The following is a 19,427-nucleotide window of genomic DNA, read 5'->3' on the forward strand; positions in this document are numbered from 1 at the left end:
ACACCCAGCTTTGGGACGCATTGTGTTTCCTTGTTTGGATGATGACGCTGCTCCAGAGCATCCTAAACGGCTGTATCAGGAGGTTGCAGCGGCTCCAAATGGTCCAACTGACGATGTCGTGAAAAAGAGACGTCGTTGTTTGGATGATGACGTTGTATTTGTCTCTTGAAAAAGACCCATCATCAATTGCCTAATAAATACAAGTTGAAGAAAACTGAAGAAATATGAACTCTTACCAGATGAAAATGAATCAAAGAGAAGAGCTAATGCTGCAAATGTGGACAGCTGAGCCCTCTTTCTCATGCATAGGCAGAAAAACAGGATGATGTGGCAGTGGTAGGAGAATAAAATTAGGCCGATATGACAATTTGGCCAAAAAATCACTGAGGCAATCACGCTGACGCTCACGATACACATTACGTGACACCTGACATAAACTAGCCCTATATCTCTACTCATAAATGGTCGTTATATCAATTTCAATGTCAAATTGATCTTTTTCCTCTCCGGGAACCATCACCACTAAGAATGGCTTTGGTAATTTGAGATTTTAATATTAATTTATTTTCACATTTAATATTTCCCAATATAATATTTTCTTTTATAACAGCTTTTGTCCCTATCTGTATACCTTTTTTATTTACCCACATAAATATCCTTATGTTGATTATCAAATGGCTGCTAAGTGACGCCTTCAAGGCACACCTTCATTTACATATGGGTGAAAAATAGAGAATGTGTTGTCTGTCTCTGTGTCTCTCTCTCTCTCTCTCTCTCTCTCTCTCTCTCTCTCTCTCTCTCTCTCTCTATATATATATATATATATATATATATATATATATATATATATATATATATATTAGGGTTGCACATCTCTCTGTGATAAACGGTTCGATATGCATCTAGATACACAGGTTACGATTCGATTCAAAAACGATATCCTTTTATTACAGACCGATTCGATTCGAATCGATTCCATACAGTGTAAGAACGATACGATTCGATTCTACGGTTAATATTTGTTGTAGATATTTTATAAAATAAAGAAGCCGATTCTATGAAAGTGACAGTACAATAGTTTCTTTTCAAATATGTAAAATACCACATATCCGCAAACATTGTGGCTGTATGGCACTGGCAAAAAAAAAAATAAAAAAACAGAATAACAAAATCACATGTCAATGTATTTATTTTTTAGACATGGAGCAAATAAAAGTCTGGCTGATTCGTTGGATGGCGGTCACCGTTTTGTCCCTTGTTTATCACTCATACCAGCTAGGCAGTTACGGCGTTTCGCCGGCATATATCACACAGTCTTCTTCAACAGATACAGTTTGCAAATTCTTTAAGAACTTTTCATCCACGTTGGTTTAAAAAAGGTTCATTTCTGTATTTATGAATTAATTCTGCATTTTGAGCTCAATAAAGATGGACATTTGTGGATCTACGAACAGCAAGGTGGGATGTTTTGTCTGTTTACTCTGTTCAAGGAACCTGAAAGAAGCTCCACCATTAATTAAACAATTCAATATAATATTTTATGTGTTTTGTGAAATTTTGGAAAACAAAACATTTGACAGTAATGTTTGACAGTCCTGAGCTCTTGATTAAAAGCTCCTTTATTGATTATCACCTAAATCTTAATGTTTTTAACCAGAATTCAACAACATCCAACGTTGACACATTGTTTACCGATCCAGATTTCATCGTGGATTGCGATAAAAAAGCGCTCAAATAAGTTGATAGTGGTGAGCTGCCATTATTGGGAGGATTGTAAATATCTTCATGATCATGTGTCTGTTCTGTGACGCAATAAAAATATTAGTTTTCCTTCACAAAATGTGAAATGTGTTTCAAGCATATTGTGATGGATATTGTGAGTCTGGTTACCGGGTTGTTTCCGTAGTGAGACACTCCGCGGGGCCACTGTGACGTCAGCAGGATGTCGACTCCTCTGAACTTGGAGCTGCTGGTCAGCGGCGCCAAGAGGGCCGACAGGTCTTTGGATGTGAAGCAGTGAGACCGTGCCGGTTCCTGCGAGGCCTCCCGACCGCCGACGTAGGCGATCTGTAACCCCGACACGCCAGTAAACACGCCGCGGTGACCTAAAGACACACAGATGGTTCAGCGACGGGGAACTTGTGTGTCCAATGCACAGCCCCGAGCCCTGAGAGTCTCACCCAGATACGTGATGCTGTCGGCCAGCTCGCAGCCATCAGAGCTGGGGAGACGCTTCACCGTCTCCTGGCTCGCTGCCCTGAGGATGTACGTGTGGATGGGAGCTGGGGAGGTACAAAACAAAGACTTCAGGTCTGACTCATCAGCTGATCAAAGTGTGGAATCCAAAATGTATCAGCCTGGTTTACAGCGGTTTAATACAAATAAATCATTTGTCTTGGATACGCTAAAAGGAAATCCTCGTGGCAAAACTCATGAGGAATTAAAATAATTGAATTATTCAAAGAAAATGTTGCTTTTCTCTTCAGCTGGGTTGTAAATGTGTTTCACTTATTAAACGTCAGGTTCTTCACCTTTCCTTCACTTGTTTTAGAGACCAAATAACGTAACTTAGCAACAACGTCATGTACAAACTGATGATGGGTGAGAATACAGTCCAACACGGGGCAATTGTTCCATACAACTTGTGCAGTAAAGTTTGAATCCAAACGTGTAGTGAATTCCTAAAAGGAAAGGTTGGAAGTGGGTGTGACGGCCGGTTCTCACTTTCTTGGCTCCGGTTTTGTACTGCTGCCACTCGGCTTCGGCCTCCGGCGTCGTCCCAAAGAACTCCCCGACACACAGCAACAGCTGCAAGACACCGGACATCAGAATCACACTCGTTGTGTTTTCTGCAACTTTCAAACTTAAACGTCACACCAACTCACATCAAACTGGCCCGTCTTCTTCTGGATGGCCTGGACTCGACTGAACAGAGAGTTCAGCCTCCCTTCAACGTCTCCACACGCCAAGCTGCAAACAGACACGTTGATACTTTAGTCCAACAACACATGAACCGACATGAAGAGGAAGGAAACACAGAAGACAAATAACTGGCTGCTTCCAGCGTGTCCGAAAAAGTAAGACTGACATCGTATTCGTTGGTTAGCATGTAGAGCTGCATATTGAAGACAACGTTTCACTTCGGCAGACATAACACCAATATATGGACATTGGAAAATTAAATAATATGCATACTCAGGTATTATGGTGGCGTGTATGTAAGTCAAATTGTTCAGTCCCCACTACGGATGTTGTTTATGTTTCTTCATCAAGTTTTATGACACACAGAAATGTGCCGATGAGCAACAAGACTTTATAATATCACTTTTTCCATTAGGTTCGGTGAATGTGATCGCTTCTTATCGGGTTCATTCAAACGTAATGGATTTGTATCACGTTTATTACGTAGAAAGCCTCCCTTGTCCAGCAGATATGCTACTAGCATAAACCAGACAATGAAATCTGACACACAAGCTGTCAGTGGCGTCAATTCAGCCAAAGCTAAGGTATGGCAAGGTTACTAGTCACATGACTTAACTACAGTATCAATCAATATACATGCCCAGCAAAGAATCACAGCAAAAGTGACAAGTCTGCTATGTAGCTTATCTCTGTGGTTAGGAAAATTTTAACTTTTTCAAATGCAGCCTCACTCACATCGGGCTAACATAACTATGGACACAAACACTTAACTAAGCACGTCCATCAATCAATTCAGTCAAATGCGCCGTTACGCATCCGTTTTCAGCACCATGGATAGCAAGCGGCAGTAAAGAGCAGTAGTAGCCTTTCTGACAAACACAATTTCACTCATTCTGTTCACTTCATTCACTATGTAATTGCAACAATATCACGTGAACATACCAGGTCAACTTAAAACTGTTAAAGTCCAAATGCAAAGAGGAGAGGGAGGGAGGGAGAAGAAAAGAGAAATCATATTTTTTCAAACAGATTAATAAGATGTTCGGGTAGTGTATCTTACCTTAAGATGAACTTTCAGAATCCATCAGTGGATAACGCCGAGGCCTCAAACCGGTAAAGTCATTGACAAGTTCATCTGGGTCCAGTGATTTTACGACAGCAGGCTCAACAGCCATTAACATAAGGTGTGTGAGCCTGTCATCGCCCATAGTGGTCCGCAGGTAGGTTTTGACTCGTTTCCAGTGTCTATGAACACACGCAGTCCATTCCTGTCACCTGTTAAAGTTGAGGCTCCTCCAAGATGATGGCATGCAAAGCAATAAACTGCATCTTCTTGCATAGAGTATTCAACCCAGTCATATTCCTGATACACACTGACATTAAAGCGTCTTCCATTTTTAGTTGGAAGTGGGTCAAATGAGGATGCCTGAGTCCATCTGTTTTACATCCACTTATATCCTTCTTCTCTACTCCAGTTGACCCAGAGGCTGCTACTGCTGTAGTTGTACTGGCACCCGGGCCTTGACCTTCCTTATCGCTGTCCAAGTCTGATCCAGCTCTTTCAATCTGAGAAATTGGTGGAGACTCAGACTAGGATTCAATTCGAGAAGTCAGTGTGGACGAGTTCTCAGCCTCCATGCATGTAGTCTCCGTCTTCCTGTTAGCATCTTCATCCCAGGCGCAGGTGCTGGAGTGGCTAACAGCCTCGTTAACAGCCTGAATCCCACCTTCACTACCTGGTCCTCCTCCCTCCGCTGCTGGGGCAACATTGGACCCATCACCTGCCGTTTTTGATATAAAAAAAAAAGATTCTAAAGTTCTCTGCTTCCTCTACATTTTAGTTAATTAGCTTAGCAAAACAACAACAACAACAACAACAATAATGACCCAGCTCTGAGGGGGGGGGGGGCTGGGAGATACCACATTTCAAGATATGAAGGGGGGATACAAGTGTTGGGAAAGATAATATCTAGAGAAATCGATTGTGTTGTTCTGATGTACATTTGTAGTTCATTTATATGTATTAAATAATATAATAACCAATACAAATTGATACAGAGTAATTCCATAAATGTATTAAAAAAAACGAGCATTTACATTTTCCCCTGGAGCCAAGGTGAGGCAGCTGCCATACCTTGCCATACGACGCCCTGGCTGTCACACCATGGTCCTGATGAAATACACATTTTAAAAAGGTCAACATTTGTTGACCTGATATTACAAGCATTTATAAAAATGTGTTGACCTGATAATACAAGCATTTATAAAAACTCAGCGAAACTTTTTCATACTCTGGTGTGAAACTCGCGTCACGGCATCGGCTGGGTAAACATGGAAGTGGCGTCTACGCTGCGGTAGCATAGCAACAGAGGATAGACCCTATCAGGCAAGTGTTCTTTTAAATAAACTCCTGATGTACTTACAAACTTTCAAATGCCTCGTTTTGTGAGTACAGACCCTATGTGTACAACTGGAGAAGTTTGGTAACATTCCATGCATTATTAGTGGGGTAATTTACGAGATATACCCTCTGTACCGTAGCGCTAGTACTAAGCCATTCGGCTGATCGCCCTATCTTGACCAATGTTGACCATCGCTAAAAATGCTTCCGAGGGGGTATTTGGCTGGATGTCATGGTGGAAATGACCTCGGGTGCATTTTACTCCGAACCATCACTTTAAGTGTTGCTTTAAAAAACAATATGTATTACAGATGAGCTGCTTTGAAGAGAGCGATACCACACTGGATATCATAATTGAAAACAAATTCACTTTTCATATTACTAGTGCAGGGAATCCCTAATGAGCGATTTGATTTGGACTAATTTAGAAAGATTACAGATTCAATACCAATTTGTCTTGGTTATGAAATAGACTTTCACAGAACTAATGCTCTAACGTGGTGCGTTATTGAAACTATTAATGTTTACCTTAAAAATGGACTTTAATTTAACAAACTATAGAAGTCAACAGATCAACTCAGATTCAATACCAATATGTCTTGGTTATGAAATAGATTTTCACAGAACTAATGCTCTAACGTGGTGCGTTATTGAAACTATTAATGTTTACCTTAAAAATGGACTTTAATTTAACAAACTATAGAAGTCAACAGATCAACTCTACAGTCCATGATTCATCATTTCAGCACTGAAAGGACAAAATGTGAGGAGCAGCTGAGACAGAGAAAAGCAGGTCACATGATCAGAGGTCACATGATCAGAGGTGATGGTCAGAAACCAATCTGTTGCTCTGGATGTCCAGTTAAATTAAAGTTTCACTCTGGGTGCAGTCCAATAGTCAAAAAATAAGGTCCTAACTCCTATTCCTAACTCCTATTCCTTGACCTCTGGAGGAAACGTCAAAGGGTCAAGGAAAGGCGATAGGAGAACTTAAAAGGATTTAGGAAAAGAGAATCCGACCGGACTTTCACTAAGCTACGTCATTATAATGCTACTGATGAGTGACAGCTGATGATCGGCGCCGGCGATTGACGTGCGTCTGCGCTGGAGAAACTACAATAATGGACTACAAAAAACGCGTCGTCCACTTCTCCACATGGCTCTTATCATGGCGGCCACTTGTTTACTTCCGGGTCACTTCTTCAGTTAGGAACCTTCCTAAGAAAATAGACTATTGGACTGCACCCTTTGGCGTGATTGTAGCGTTACCTCTGTGTAAAAGCGCCTGATCTAAATGTTCTCCTCTGTTAATGACTTAAAATCAGCTGAAAAAAGATTTTGTTCAGTTCCTTGGTTGTTTTTCATCTTTGAAACAGGTGGAAAACTCCAAACACGAGGTGCACATATTGTGTTTTAGTCAATTATGTTACTTAAAACATGAATTATTTTCGTGTCAGTCGTGGTCCTCTTCACCCTCTTGTGGCCAAAATGAGTATCACAACAAACACCATCATCTGCTGCTGATGACTTTTTACTATTATGAGCGTTTCTCCTGCAGCACTGCTCTGATGAAACGTCGTAGTGCATTTCTGCCATGGGGAATAACTATGTTCTAATTATTGTCTAATTCTGAACCCTTCTATGGTGCTTCGGTGGTTCCTGGTAGACGGACCCTCCTCATGTTCTGAGGTTTTTGAGACTGTGTCCTGATCTGATGCAGGGTCCAGTGTTTAGACTGGAAACCCTCCCCATTTAGAAAACGCAGCACTAGAGCTGTTCTCCCAGACCGGCTGGACTCACGGTGCCTGCGGGGCTGCTTGGTCTGTCCGTGAGGACCCCCGTCCCCTCGCTCACGCTGCTGCTCTCGTCCTCGTCCGTCTGGATGTCTCTTCCTGCCGCGGCCCCGGAAACCCCCCGCCTGCTTCTGGCTCAGGTCGAAGAAGAACTAGGCCGGCTCCTGAACAGACGACAGGAAGGACAGACACAGAATAAAAATGGATCACATGACCACATTCAGCACCTATAAGTGACCTGGAGTGTCATTTTCTTTTTAAAGAATCTCACTGGCAGTCATGATAAGAGCTGGAAATAATAAAATGCTACTAGATTTAAAACCCTATACATGTAAATGAGGTAGGTTAGTTCACGTGTATTTATTAAGAACCTGAGCGGTTCAGACAGGACACGCCCCTCTGAGAGCCAATTAAAGAGCAGGCTTCAAAGCAGACAAACGAGTTTTGAAAACATTTCCACAAAGATTTGACGAGTCATCAGATCGGCTCACCGATCAGACGGTTTAGAACGACTACCAGCTGATAACAGTCAGTGGCTGATCAGCTGATATTCATAAGAAAGGCATGAAAGCTCTCGGTACCTCCTCCTGTGCGGCGCTGAAGTCCACCTTCAGTTTGTCGGTCTTGTCTTTGGCCGAGGCTCTGTACGGGTTCTCTGTCCCGTCCTTCGGCTGCTTCACCAGCTCCGACGGATCCATGGACTTCATGGGGATGATGTTGAAGGCGTACAAATACTGCAGCAGACAGACAGACAGCTCTGGATGTGATGGCGTGTATCGTACGGGCCCGTTAACCAAAATAAAATGTGTGGCACAATTATCACTTGATACCCCAAAAACTCACGTTAAACTGAAATTTAACTCAAAACGTCATAACACAGCTATGTTCAGCACAGAGAATATGGATGAGATAAACCAGCAACACTTGCTAATATGAATCACAGATTGTCCTTATGGAAATGTTCCACACAGAATAAACTCATTCACTATTCAAGTCACTTTAAATGTTCTCCTTTTTTTCTTCAAATGAATAACACAACACAATAAGATGCACTTCAACCTTCAAAGGATATGTTCGAGAGGATGAAAATCCTGGCAATGCATCTCCATACTAGTAGCTCAGTTCGTCACACGATCCACTTGGAGAATAACGGTTCAATACAGCAGCGTAGTGGAGGTTTCTGCCCAGTCTGACAGCCGACAGCTTCACTTCCTCTTCGGTCTCGAAGCGCCACCATCCGGGTCACGGCAGCAAAGATGTAACCCAGCCCGTGTGAGATGGTGCCTCTCTACACCCGGAGACTCTGCGTTGTGTTGATGTGTGATTTTGTTGGGTCAATGCGAGGGACGAGTCGGACACACGGACGGTCAAGATCGTGGCTGAGACCGCGCGGTTTATTAAAGGAGTCATCAACTGGTTTTATACGTATCCAGCCCCCCTTGGATCGCTTTGGATCAATTCGTAAAACTTATTAGAAAAAAAAAAAAAATTTTTAATCAAACATTGAGCTTGTTCTGACCCTTTTTCGTACCGCGATTTTATCACGCGAGATTACGCGCGAGGTTTTGACTGGTCCGGATGTGCATTGTATAATATGTAATGAGGCGCGCGTTGATTCGCCGCAGGAAGGACAGAGCCGGGGGGGCTTGCCTGCATGCAGACTCCAAAACATAATGGCGGCGCTTCGGCGATTTCAGGTAGCGGACGGGGCGGGGTTGGGTGGTGAAAGAGGGGTGGGCTTATGCAAGTAGCCGCCACGGTGACGTCACCGAAGGCGCAGAATCAAAATCTCGTGCTTTAGGAATGCACACCCTTGTGTGCTATTCCTGTTCGGAAAAAGAGCAGAAGCGAAAAAACGGCGCCACTTTCAAACTCCAGCCTTTCAGGCAAGTTTCAACTGAGGTCAAACACAGATATGCATGTTTTAACAAGAGAAATTGCGATTTCCAGGTGATGACTCCTTTAAGTGTCGATGCTGGCGGCTCCACCTCGCAAACCATAAACAAACACTGACGTCAGTCAAGTCATATGTCATGAAGTCATAAAGTAATTGTACAGTATTCAAAATAAAGCGATGGGCCCTCACAGCTATTAAACCCCTTAAAACAAGGTTCCAGCTCAAAACACAGAGCATGAGAGAAAACCCAAGATTAGCTAGCACACAAACAGCTAACAAAGCTAGCCATAATCACGGCCGACATACTCGTATAAAACCAGGCAATAAATCCTAACACTTCATCATGGTGGTAGACAAACATCTCAATAAACACATAATTTAAATGGAAGAGCGAATTAACGATGTATGGTCAAGATATTTTACTAAGATGTGGAGAGATATCTATTGTGCTTACCTTGCAAACCATAACCAAACACTGAACCAACATGGCTGCCCGCGGAGCAAATAGCTGCAAACACGTGTCCGGTAAAGCACAAACAGCACCAATCGCGTACAATCGCGTAACGCCTGAGGGCATAAACAATTAAACAGCGCCGTCTATTGGCCAAATTAGGCAACTGCATACATTGATGTTTCTCCATCAAGTTTTAACACACGGAAATATGCCGAACTAAGTGGATTTGTATCACGTTTATTTACGTAGAAAACCTCCCTTGTCCAGCAGATATGCTACTAGCATAAACCAGACAATGAAATCTGGCACACAAGCTGTTACACCATGGTCCTGATGAAATACACATTATTAATGTAAATTTTTATGTCTGCTCCAAATCATTTAAGTCGATCAAAAACAACAAATAAATAAGTCAGGTTGTTAGCCGGAGAGATTTTAGAGCGGAGACGGTGGTTGCCAGGTGAGATTCTTTCATGTAAATTAAGTTACAAATAATTTACCATTTTATCCGTATAATCGCAACAAAATGTCCACTTACTATCTTTTTGAAGAGCTTTCAAAGGTGATCTTGAGTCAATATTATTTCCAAGGTCAAATATGAACTTTTCATCTCATAAATCACCAATCATTCATTTTCAATTAAACCATTTTGATTGTTTTCCATTAAATTGTAATTGTATTTGATTATGTACACGTGCGTTTTCAAATAGGATGGAATAATAAAACTGTTAAAAAATGGAAGCCAAGTAAATTAAATATCCATAAATGATATTAATGTAACTTAAAATAGAAAAGATAAGATAGGTGTTATTCCCCTTTTTCTAGAAAAAAATACTTGGCATGATGTTTTTCTTTTAATATAGAGAGAACACAAGTAGAATAAAATTTATAAATGACCATTTATTATTATTGTTATTGTTATTATTATTATTTATTTATTGGTGACAAAACAAGAATTTACAACCAAGAGAACGAAATAGAGTTTTTTACATAGACATATCAGTATTTGCAACTATACTAGTAGGCTACTACAAACAAAATAGTAATACATACACAAGAAAAGCTACAAACCAAAACAAACACCAAAGAAGAAAAACAAACGTGAAAGTAAAGAGAAAAGGAAACCAAGTTTGATTGAATGCTGTCATATTGTCTTTTATCGATGATTCAATTCAATCTTATTCAATTCAATGTTATTTATAGTGTCACATCAGAAGTCATCTTAACACATGGAGCAGGACTAGAATACGCTCCAGAGTCAATACAATTTCAAAGTCCCAACATCACCAGGAGCGTTACAGCCACAGTGTAATAATATGTAATGGGCTTTCAGGCAGAAATCTGGGCCCTTGGGTTCCAACTGTATTTGGTGTTGGTGGTAGTATAGTAGTAGCAGCATTAGCAGTAGTGGTAGTATTAACAAGTAATAGTACCAACAGTGAGGTAAGCTGTTCCAGATTTGCATGGTCGGTTCATAGATTAAGCCAATGGTGGGTTGATAGTTTTGATCTGTCCTTCCAGTTGAGTAAAATACTTTGGACACATTTTAAAACAATATGAGTCTGTTCTTTCTCATCATTCCCCAAAGCCTGTTTTTTTTTTAAAGTACGGCTCTGTTTTTCATTTCTCTTCACGACAGCTTTTTCAGTTCACGTGATGATATTTACCGTCATCCTGATAGTGGGATTGTCAGTGTTTTTTTGTTTTTTTTAAGCAATAAAATCCTATATTGTCCAATCACTGGCTACTTTTATGCCATTTAAATAAAACATTCCAGCATGATGTTCATTTGGTAAATGATGGTCCATTTAGAGTCAAATGGACCAGAAAGCAGATTATGAACTTGAGGCTTTAGAATGGTAGTCCATGAAACCACCGAGTGATCCACTTCTCGTTGCATGGGACACAAAAACTCAATTCACACTCATGTCTGAGATGTTCTGTGGAGCCAGACCAGCCGCTGCTTTGGAAACCAGGAGGAAGAGTTTTAATGGGATTCAAAAGCACGGTAACCGCGGGTACAGGAATGATAACAACCTGCACACTGACGTGGAGTCTTTGATCAGAGTATCATGTCGTCTTTGGTCTAACAACACAGAATGAGATTTGAGTTTATTCTGACTTTAATATGGTTTTTCTTTGCGGCTGCAAATAACAGTTACTCAAGTACTTTAAAGTACAGTTTTTAGGTCCAAGTACTTTACTTGAATATCTGCTTTTCCACAGGCAAATATTGTATTTATCACCCTTCATCTGATGGCTGGAGTAACAAACGGAGTCTCCAAACTCCAGAGATAAACACTTATACATGTGAACTGCCAATTTAAAGAGCAACTATACCCCAGATTAGGAATGGGAAAATCCTCCATCATGAACTCACAATAAGATGATCGTGGTGAATTTCCATTATGAGGATAATTATAAAAATATCTTCATGAGTAAAAAGCTGAAAAAAGCCTGAGTTAGTCACTTTACTTTGTGATCTTGTGTACGGGCGGTCGACAAAGGATTCCTTTTCCTTTTTCTGTTTTGCTTGAGATTCTAAGAGCCTTTTTAACTTTAATACCCATGATGCCACAGCCTTTCTTCAGCCAACAGGAGGCATCAGAGAGCAGCTGGGTGGTAGGGTCTCTGTTTCCTTCAAAACAACCAACCTGACTTTGACCTCAGGGTCATCTGGATTAAGTGCATGGGATTTCATGGTGCATTTGGCCGTTCACTGGCTGGCCTCAACAGGAAAGTCTTTTTCCATCCACAAATCTTCCAGCACTTAGTCCTCGATGCATCGTCAGCTGGATTTAACGTCGTCTCCACATCCTTCCATCCTGATACATTTGTGTTATCTCTGACTGTTGACTCATTTGCAATACTTGATTACTGCTTGACTATCAGTCCAAAAAACAGATTTTTTCAGTAGCAACTGCAATTCTGCTCTGAGCATTTTGTCCACTTGGACTGACAACGCAGCTGTCAGTTCCATTCTTGGGATGGTGACCTCTCTTTTGTTAGTTGGTGGAAGGTAGCTGACTGGACAGTAGCCGTAGCTGCATCTGAAAAATGATGTCGTTGGGCATGAACTGGTTTCCCAAAGTGTATGGGCTTAATGCAGCGTTCTACTTGACAAGATCAGAAGTCCATTGCTCCATTGAGCCATTTTTCAGATGTCACTTTGTGTACGAGTTGATCCCAGCCATGACTTTGTTTACAAAGTTCTTGGAGGAGACCCTTCGCAGGCGGTGTTTAGGAGGACAAGAACCCAAGAGGGTCTTAGATTGAGCTCACTACAGATAGCATTCCTCTCCGGGTTTGTGGCTTTTCTTTGACTTTGATGTTAAACTTGAAACACCGCAGGGTGTCTTCTCTTCGCCACCGTCCTCACCGAGCGGCCGCCGGCCTCCTGACATCCTCCCTCAGCCTCAACTGGATGAGGCTGGGACCCAGGATCCTGTCGGGGAGCAGACTGTTGGCCCACCTTTGAGCTCTACTGAGACGGAGGAGGGTCCGCAGAGCACCAGACCTGCTTGGTGACTGTGTCGGTCACTGAGCATTGTGAGACCGCCACTTTACCTGAGGCTGGCTGTACGCCCAACGCTGCCCTCCTCAGATGCCTGCGCTGGGGTTTTGGCAGATACAGTGCCCCTCTAGGATGAGGAGGGAAAAAAGCTCCAGAAATTGTTTTCTATGTTTTGGTCTAAGATGGTAAACTGTAGAGTAATCTCAATACTTGCTGCATTACATGATTCCATATTTGCACCTTAAGTGATATTCCAGTAGAGGGGTATGTGTGTAAATGGAAAAGTACATCAAAACAAGAGAAAACCACAGGGTGATGTCACACGACACCAGAGCTAAACGCTGCATTAGCAGTATTGAACCTTTCAGTCTGCAGAAGTATGTTATGTTATGGACACATGGTCCACTTTATGGACGAAGGACACACGGTGTGTTCAATGGACTTCTGTTGGATGAGTGACACAAATGAGTGTATTAGATGAGCTCAAGATTACAGCCTCACAAGACTGCAGCGTTTGTCCTCTTGTAGACGACTCAATGAAAGCCTCTGGTTGGACGGTGAAGGATCTCTCCTGTCATTCTTCTGGTTGTGTCACCCGGACACTAGAAATGCGGGTCACCAGCTGAACGAGCAAAGGTCACGTTAGCATCCACAGCGTGCTCCCAACTAGGGTTCAGGGCCGATAAGCTGGAAAGTTACCACACCGTAACAACAGTGTTTACGGAGGCTTCTGGTTGGACTTATAGCAACACACGGCCACCACAAGATGGTGCTGTTTCACTGCTATCTGAAGTTATCTGAGGGCTTTATGATATCTGTAGGATGTATGTTTAGAATACATTCTAAGGTTGTTTCTATATAGAAGTGACTCAAAGTGGTTCAAGACTGATTCCATGATGATCTGATGTGAAACTATTTGAATTTGATAACTGCAGCAAAGTGACTGAGAACAATGATTTTACACGTTTGAGTCCACTCCATGTTTTCAGCTTCTATCTTTTTTTTTACATCCAACATTAAAGACAGAGACCAATCGTAAACATAGACAGACTTTTGTCTTTTTATTGGAGGAACTGTTTGGGTGGTCTGATGATGTACTGTAGACACTGGAGATGTCTTTCAGCTGGCACTTCCCAGAATGCTCTCTGCCGACTGGTCAGCTGTTTGCTCAGCTCTCATAAGCAGAAGTCTGGACACGTCTCTGGAGGAGAGCATCTTCTCTGGAGCTTAGACGCTCTGCTGCTTTGCTGCTGGTGAGGAGACAGACAGACTTCATAGACCTGGACCTGATGGACCTGAAGAGAAAGGACACGAAGAACAGAAAACACTTAGAGCAGCAGTGGGGAGCAACGTTATTATATTCTGGAGGAAACTTACAGTATCTAGAGAGACATTTTACAGACGCGTGCTCACATAGAGTCACTGCAACATAATCAAGTTCACATACTTTGATGCCTCGCTGTGCTCGTCCAGGTTCTCTGTGGACACGTCGCTTCCCTCATCTTCATCTCTGGGCGCTTGCTCATCTTTCTCATCCTTTGGCTTCTTTATGAATGAAAAAAAACAACATTTCATTGATTTCTTAAATTGACTTCATGAAGAAAACAAAGGTAAATGTATTAGATCAAGCATAATAATAATGATAATAATAATAATAATAATAATAATAATAATAATAATAATAATAATAATAATAATAATAATAATAATAATAATAATAATAATAATAATAATAGCAGCTTAATACAGTTATTCCTTACCTGGTTCTTCCATTTCAGGATCAAGGCATTGCTTCCCTCGTCTCTGTGGTCTGGTCCTGAGGGTCCTGAGGGTCCTGGTGTTCCTCTGGGTCTTCTTGCCAATTTGGATCCAAGGCAGTGCTGAAGACAATCAAATGGAATCCTGCATACAAAATTAATGTAATTAGTTTCAAGGCCAGGTGCATAAAGAATACAAATCATACATTGTGTAGCTGTCCAACTCACCTTTTGATCCTTCAAGTCCACCACAGAGGACACTATTACCTGTTGAATGGACCCCGACTAGAATCCACTAGGAGGGACATTCTTACTTACCTCATTTGTCCTGTTTGGACGGGACATAACGGCTCAACAAAGGACACACGTGACATCTGATCAGTTGTGTCCTGCCCTGTCCTGTAATGGCCTGCGATGTCCAGAACAGTACAAGACAGGACAGAGCAGGACATCACAAGACAGGACAGAACAGGACAGGACATCACAGGACAGGAGAGGACATCACAGGACAGGACATCACACGACAGGACATCACAGGACAGGACATCACAAGACAGGACAGGACATCACAGGACAGGACATCACAGGACAGAACAAAACATCACAGGACAGGACAGGACATCACAGGACAGGACACAACATCACAGGACATCACATGACAGGACACAGCATCACAGGACAGGGCACAACATCATAGGACATCACACGACAGGACATCACAAGACAGGACATCACAGGACAGGACATCACATGACAGGACATCACAAGACGGGACATTACAGAACAAGACATCACAGGACAGGACACAACATCACAGCACAGAACAAGACATCACAGGACAGGACATCACAGAACAAGACATCACAGGACAGGACATCACAGAACAAGACATCACAGGACAGGACATAACATCACAGGACATTACAAGACAGGACGGGACAGAACAGGATGGGACAGGACGGGACAGGACAGGACGGGACAGGACAGGACGGGACAGGACAGAACAGGACAGGACAGGACAGGACGGGACGGGACATTACAGGCCATTTTGTTATTGAAGCATGGCCTCTAAGTGGGTCACCCAAAACAAACTATCAAACTCTAACACCCGGCGCTTCTTAGGAGGGCTGCCTCCCAGCTGTCCAGCAGCTCTTTTACGCCCTATGCTAAGCTGTCGTTTAGCTCAGGGCCCGCTGAGATCCGCCTAAATTCTTTAAGACTATCTAGGGGCTGTGAGGTGGAGGAGACAGGTGTCGAGCTAGGGGCTGAGGCTGTCGCAGCTAAACTAGCTAAAGCTGTTTTAAGTGTGATCTTCGTTGGAGGCTCACAAGCTAGAGGAGTCCGGGACTCCTTTTCTGGCACGGGGCAGAGCATGGGGGAGAGACCAGGGAAGAGCCTGAGGGGGGAGAAGGAGGAAGAACACGAGGAGGTGCTGGGGGAGGAGCTTGAGGAAGAAGGAAAGCTGCTTTGGGAGGGAACGGGGGAGAGAATGGGGTGGAGCTCAGAGAAGGGGTCGAGGGGGGAGATCGGGGAAGAACAAAAGGGGGAGCCGGGGTAGGAGCCCTCCTGTAGGCCCACCACCCGCAGGAGGGTTCAGAAGGGGCCGGTGCGGTGGGATTTGGGTGGCTGTCCTGGGCGGGTGCCCCGGCGACCCAATCCCCGGACAGTGACTCTAGCCATGGGGACATGGAATGTCACCTCACTGGGGGGGAAAGAGCCTGAGCTAGTGCGGGAGGTAGAGCGCTACCGGCTACAGGTAGTCGGGCTCACCTCCACACACAGTCTGGGCTCTGGAACCCAACTCCTTGAGAGAGGCTGGACTCTCTTCTACTCTGGAGTTGCCCGCGGTCAAAGGCGCCGAGCTGGTGTGGGCTTGCTTATAGCCCCCCAGCTCGGCCGCCATGTGTTGGAGTTTTCCCCGGTGAACGAGAGGGTCGTTTCCCTGCGCCTTCGGGTCGGGGATAGGTTTCTCACTGTTGTTTCGGCCTATGGGCCAAACGGCAGTGCAGAGTACCCGGCCTTCTTGGAGTCCCTGGGAGGGGTACTTGAGAGTGCTCCAACCGGGGACTCCATTGTTTTACTGGGGGACTTCAACGCTCACGTGGGCAATGACAGTGTTACCTGGAGGGGCGTGATTGGGAGGAACGGCCTCCCCGATCAGAACCCGAGTGGGGTTCTGTTATTGGACTTCTGTGCTGGTCACGGTTTGTCCATAACGAACACCATGTTCAAACATAAGGGTGTCCATCAGTGCACATGGCACCAGGACACCCTAGGCCGGAGGTCAATGATCAACTTCGTGGTTGTGTCATCTGACCTCCGGCCGTATGTTTTGGACACTCGGGTGAAGAGAGGGGCTGAGCTGTCAACTGATCACCACCTGGTGGTGAGTTGGATCCGCTGGCAGGGGAGGAAGCTGGACAGACTTGGCAGACCTAAACGCGTTGTGAGGGTCTGCTGGGAACGTCTGGTGGAACCCTCTGTCAGGGAGGTCTTCAACTCCCACCTCCGGGAGAGCTATGACCAGATCCCGAGGGAGGCTGGGGACATTGAGTCCGAATGGACCTTGTTCTCTGCTTCCATTGTTGACGCGGCTGTTCGAAGCTGTGGCCGTAAGGTCTCCGGTGCCTGTCGTGGTGGCAATCCCTGAACCCGGTGGTGGACACCGGAAGTAAGGGATGCTGTCAAGCTGAAGAAGGAGTCCTACCGAACCTGGTTGGCTCGGGGGACTCCCGAGGCAGCTGACGGGTACCGGCAGGCCAAGCGTGCTGCAGCACGGGCGGTCGCTGAAGCAAAGGTTCGGGTCTGGGAAGAGTTCGGGGAGGCCATGGAGGAGGACTATCGGTCGGCCTCGAGGAAATTCTGGCAAACCATCCGGCGCCTTAGGAAGGGGAAGCAGCCCTCCACCAACACTGTTTACGGTGGAGGTGGGGAGCTGCTGACTTCGACTGGGGATATCGTCGGGCGGTGGAAGGAATACTTCGAGGATCTCCTCAACCCCACTGACACGTCTCCCATTGGGGAAGCAGAGGCTGGAGACTCAGAGGTTCATCCACCCATTACACGGGCTGAAGTCACTGAGGTAGTTAAGAAGCTCCCCGGTAGCAAGGCACCGGGGGTGGATGAGATCCACCCTGAGTACCTCAAGTCTCTGGATGTTGTGGGGCTGTCTTGGTTGACACGTCTCTGCAACATCGCGTGGCAGTCGGGGACAGTGCCTCTGGACTGGCAGACCGGGGTGGTGGTCCCTCTATTCAAAAAGGGGGACCGGAGGGTGTGTTCCAACTATCGGGGGATCACACTTCTCAGCCTCCCCGGGAAAGTCTATTCCAGGGTGCTGGAGAGGAGAATTAGGCCGATAGTCGAACCTCGGATTCAGGAGGAACAATGCGGTTTTCGTCCTGGCCGTGGAACACTGGACCAGCTCTATACCCTCCGCAGGGTGCTCGAGGGTTCATGGGAGTTTGGCCAAGCAGTCCACATGTGTTTTGTGGACTTGGAGAAGGCATTCGACCGTGTCCCTCGTGGCATTCTGTGGGAGGTACTTCGGGAGTACGGGGTCGGGGGCCCTCTGCTAAGGGCTGTTCGGTCCCTGTATGACCGGAGCAGGAGCTTGGTTCGCATTGCCGGCAGTAAGTCAGACCTGTTCCAGGTGCATGTTGGACTCCGGCAGGGCTGCCCTTTGTCACCGGTCCTGTTCATTATTTTTATGGACAGGATTTCTAGGCGCAGCCGTGGGCCGGAGGGGATCTGGTTCGGGAGCCACTGGATTTCATCCCTGCTTTTTGCGGACGATGTGGTCTTGTTGGCTTCTTCGAGCCAGGACCTCCAGCATGTCCTGGGGCGGTTTTCAGCCGAGTGTGAAGCCGCCGGGATGAGGATTAGCACCTCCAAATCTGAGGCCATGGTTCTCGATCGGAAAAAGGTGGCTTGCTCCCTCCAGGTCGGGGGGGAGTTCCTGCCTCAAGTGGAGGAGTTTAAGTATCTTGGGGTCTTGTTCACGAGTGAGGGAAGGATGGAACGTGAGATTGACAGGCGGATCGGTGCAGCGGCTGCAGTAATGCGGTCGCTGTATCGGTCCGTCGTGGTAAAGAGAGAGCTGAGCCGAAAGACGAAGCTCTCGGTTTACCGGTCAATCTACGTTCCTACCCTCACCTATGGTCATGAACTTTGGGTCATGACCGAAAGAATAAGATCCCGGATACAAGCGGCCGAAATGAGCTTCCTCCGCAGGGTGGCGGGGCGCTCCCTTAGAGATAGGGTGAGGAGCTCCGTCACACGGGGGGAGCTAGGAGTAGAGCCACTGCTCCTCCACATCGAGAGGAGCCAGTTGAGGTGGCTCGGGCATCTGCATCGGATGCCCCCTGGACGCCTCCCTTGGGAGGTGTTCCAGGCATGCCCCACTGGGAGGAGACCCCGAGGAAGACCCAGGACACGCTGGAGTGACTATGTCACCCGGCTGGCCTGGGAACGCCTTGGGGTCCTCCCGGAGGAGCTGGGGGAAGTGTCTGGGGAGAGGGAAGTCTGGGCGTCCCTGCTCAGGCAGCTGCCCCCGCGACCCGGTCCCGGATAAGCGGAAGAAAATGGATGGATGGATGGATGGGGTAGGAGCTCGAGGACCAAGGAGAGTTGGTTCGGGGGGGAACGGGGGAGAGAATGGGGTGGAGCTCAGAGAAGGGGTCGAGGGGG

General features: G+C 45.3%; 2 long non-coding RNA genes across 2 annotated transcripts; both read right to left on the reverse strand.

Annotated features, from left to right (window-relative positions):
- Window positions 1–2,178: 2,178 nt before the first annotated feature.
- LOC311024453 lies at window positions 2,179–2,990 on the reverse strand. The gene is made up of 3 exons (XR_014598306.1): window positions 2,886–2,990; window positions 2,725–2,808; window positions 2,179–2,282 (listed from the first exon to the last, which is right to left on the reverse strand). It is a non-coding gene; the product is annotated as an uncharacterized lncRNA (long non-coding RNA).
- An 11,063-nt stretch (window positions 2,991–14,053) lies between these two features.
- LOC311024475 lies at window positions 14,054–15,283 on the reverse strand. Its single transcript, XR_014598310.1, has 3 exons — window positions 14,742–15,283; window positions 14,429–14,526; window positions 14,054–14,276 (listed from the first exon to the last, which is right to left on the reverse strand). It is a non-coding gene; the product is annotated as an uncharacterized lncRNA (long non-coding RNA).
- Window positions 15,284–19,427: the final 4,144 nt, after the last annotated feature.

Source organism: Eutrigla gurnardus (genome assembly GCF_963514095.1).
Source record: "Eutrigla gurnardus genome assembly, chromosome: 14".
Lineage (NCBI taxonomy): Eukaryota > Metazoa > Chordata > Actinopteri > Perciformes > Triglidae > Eutrigla > Eutrigla gurnardus.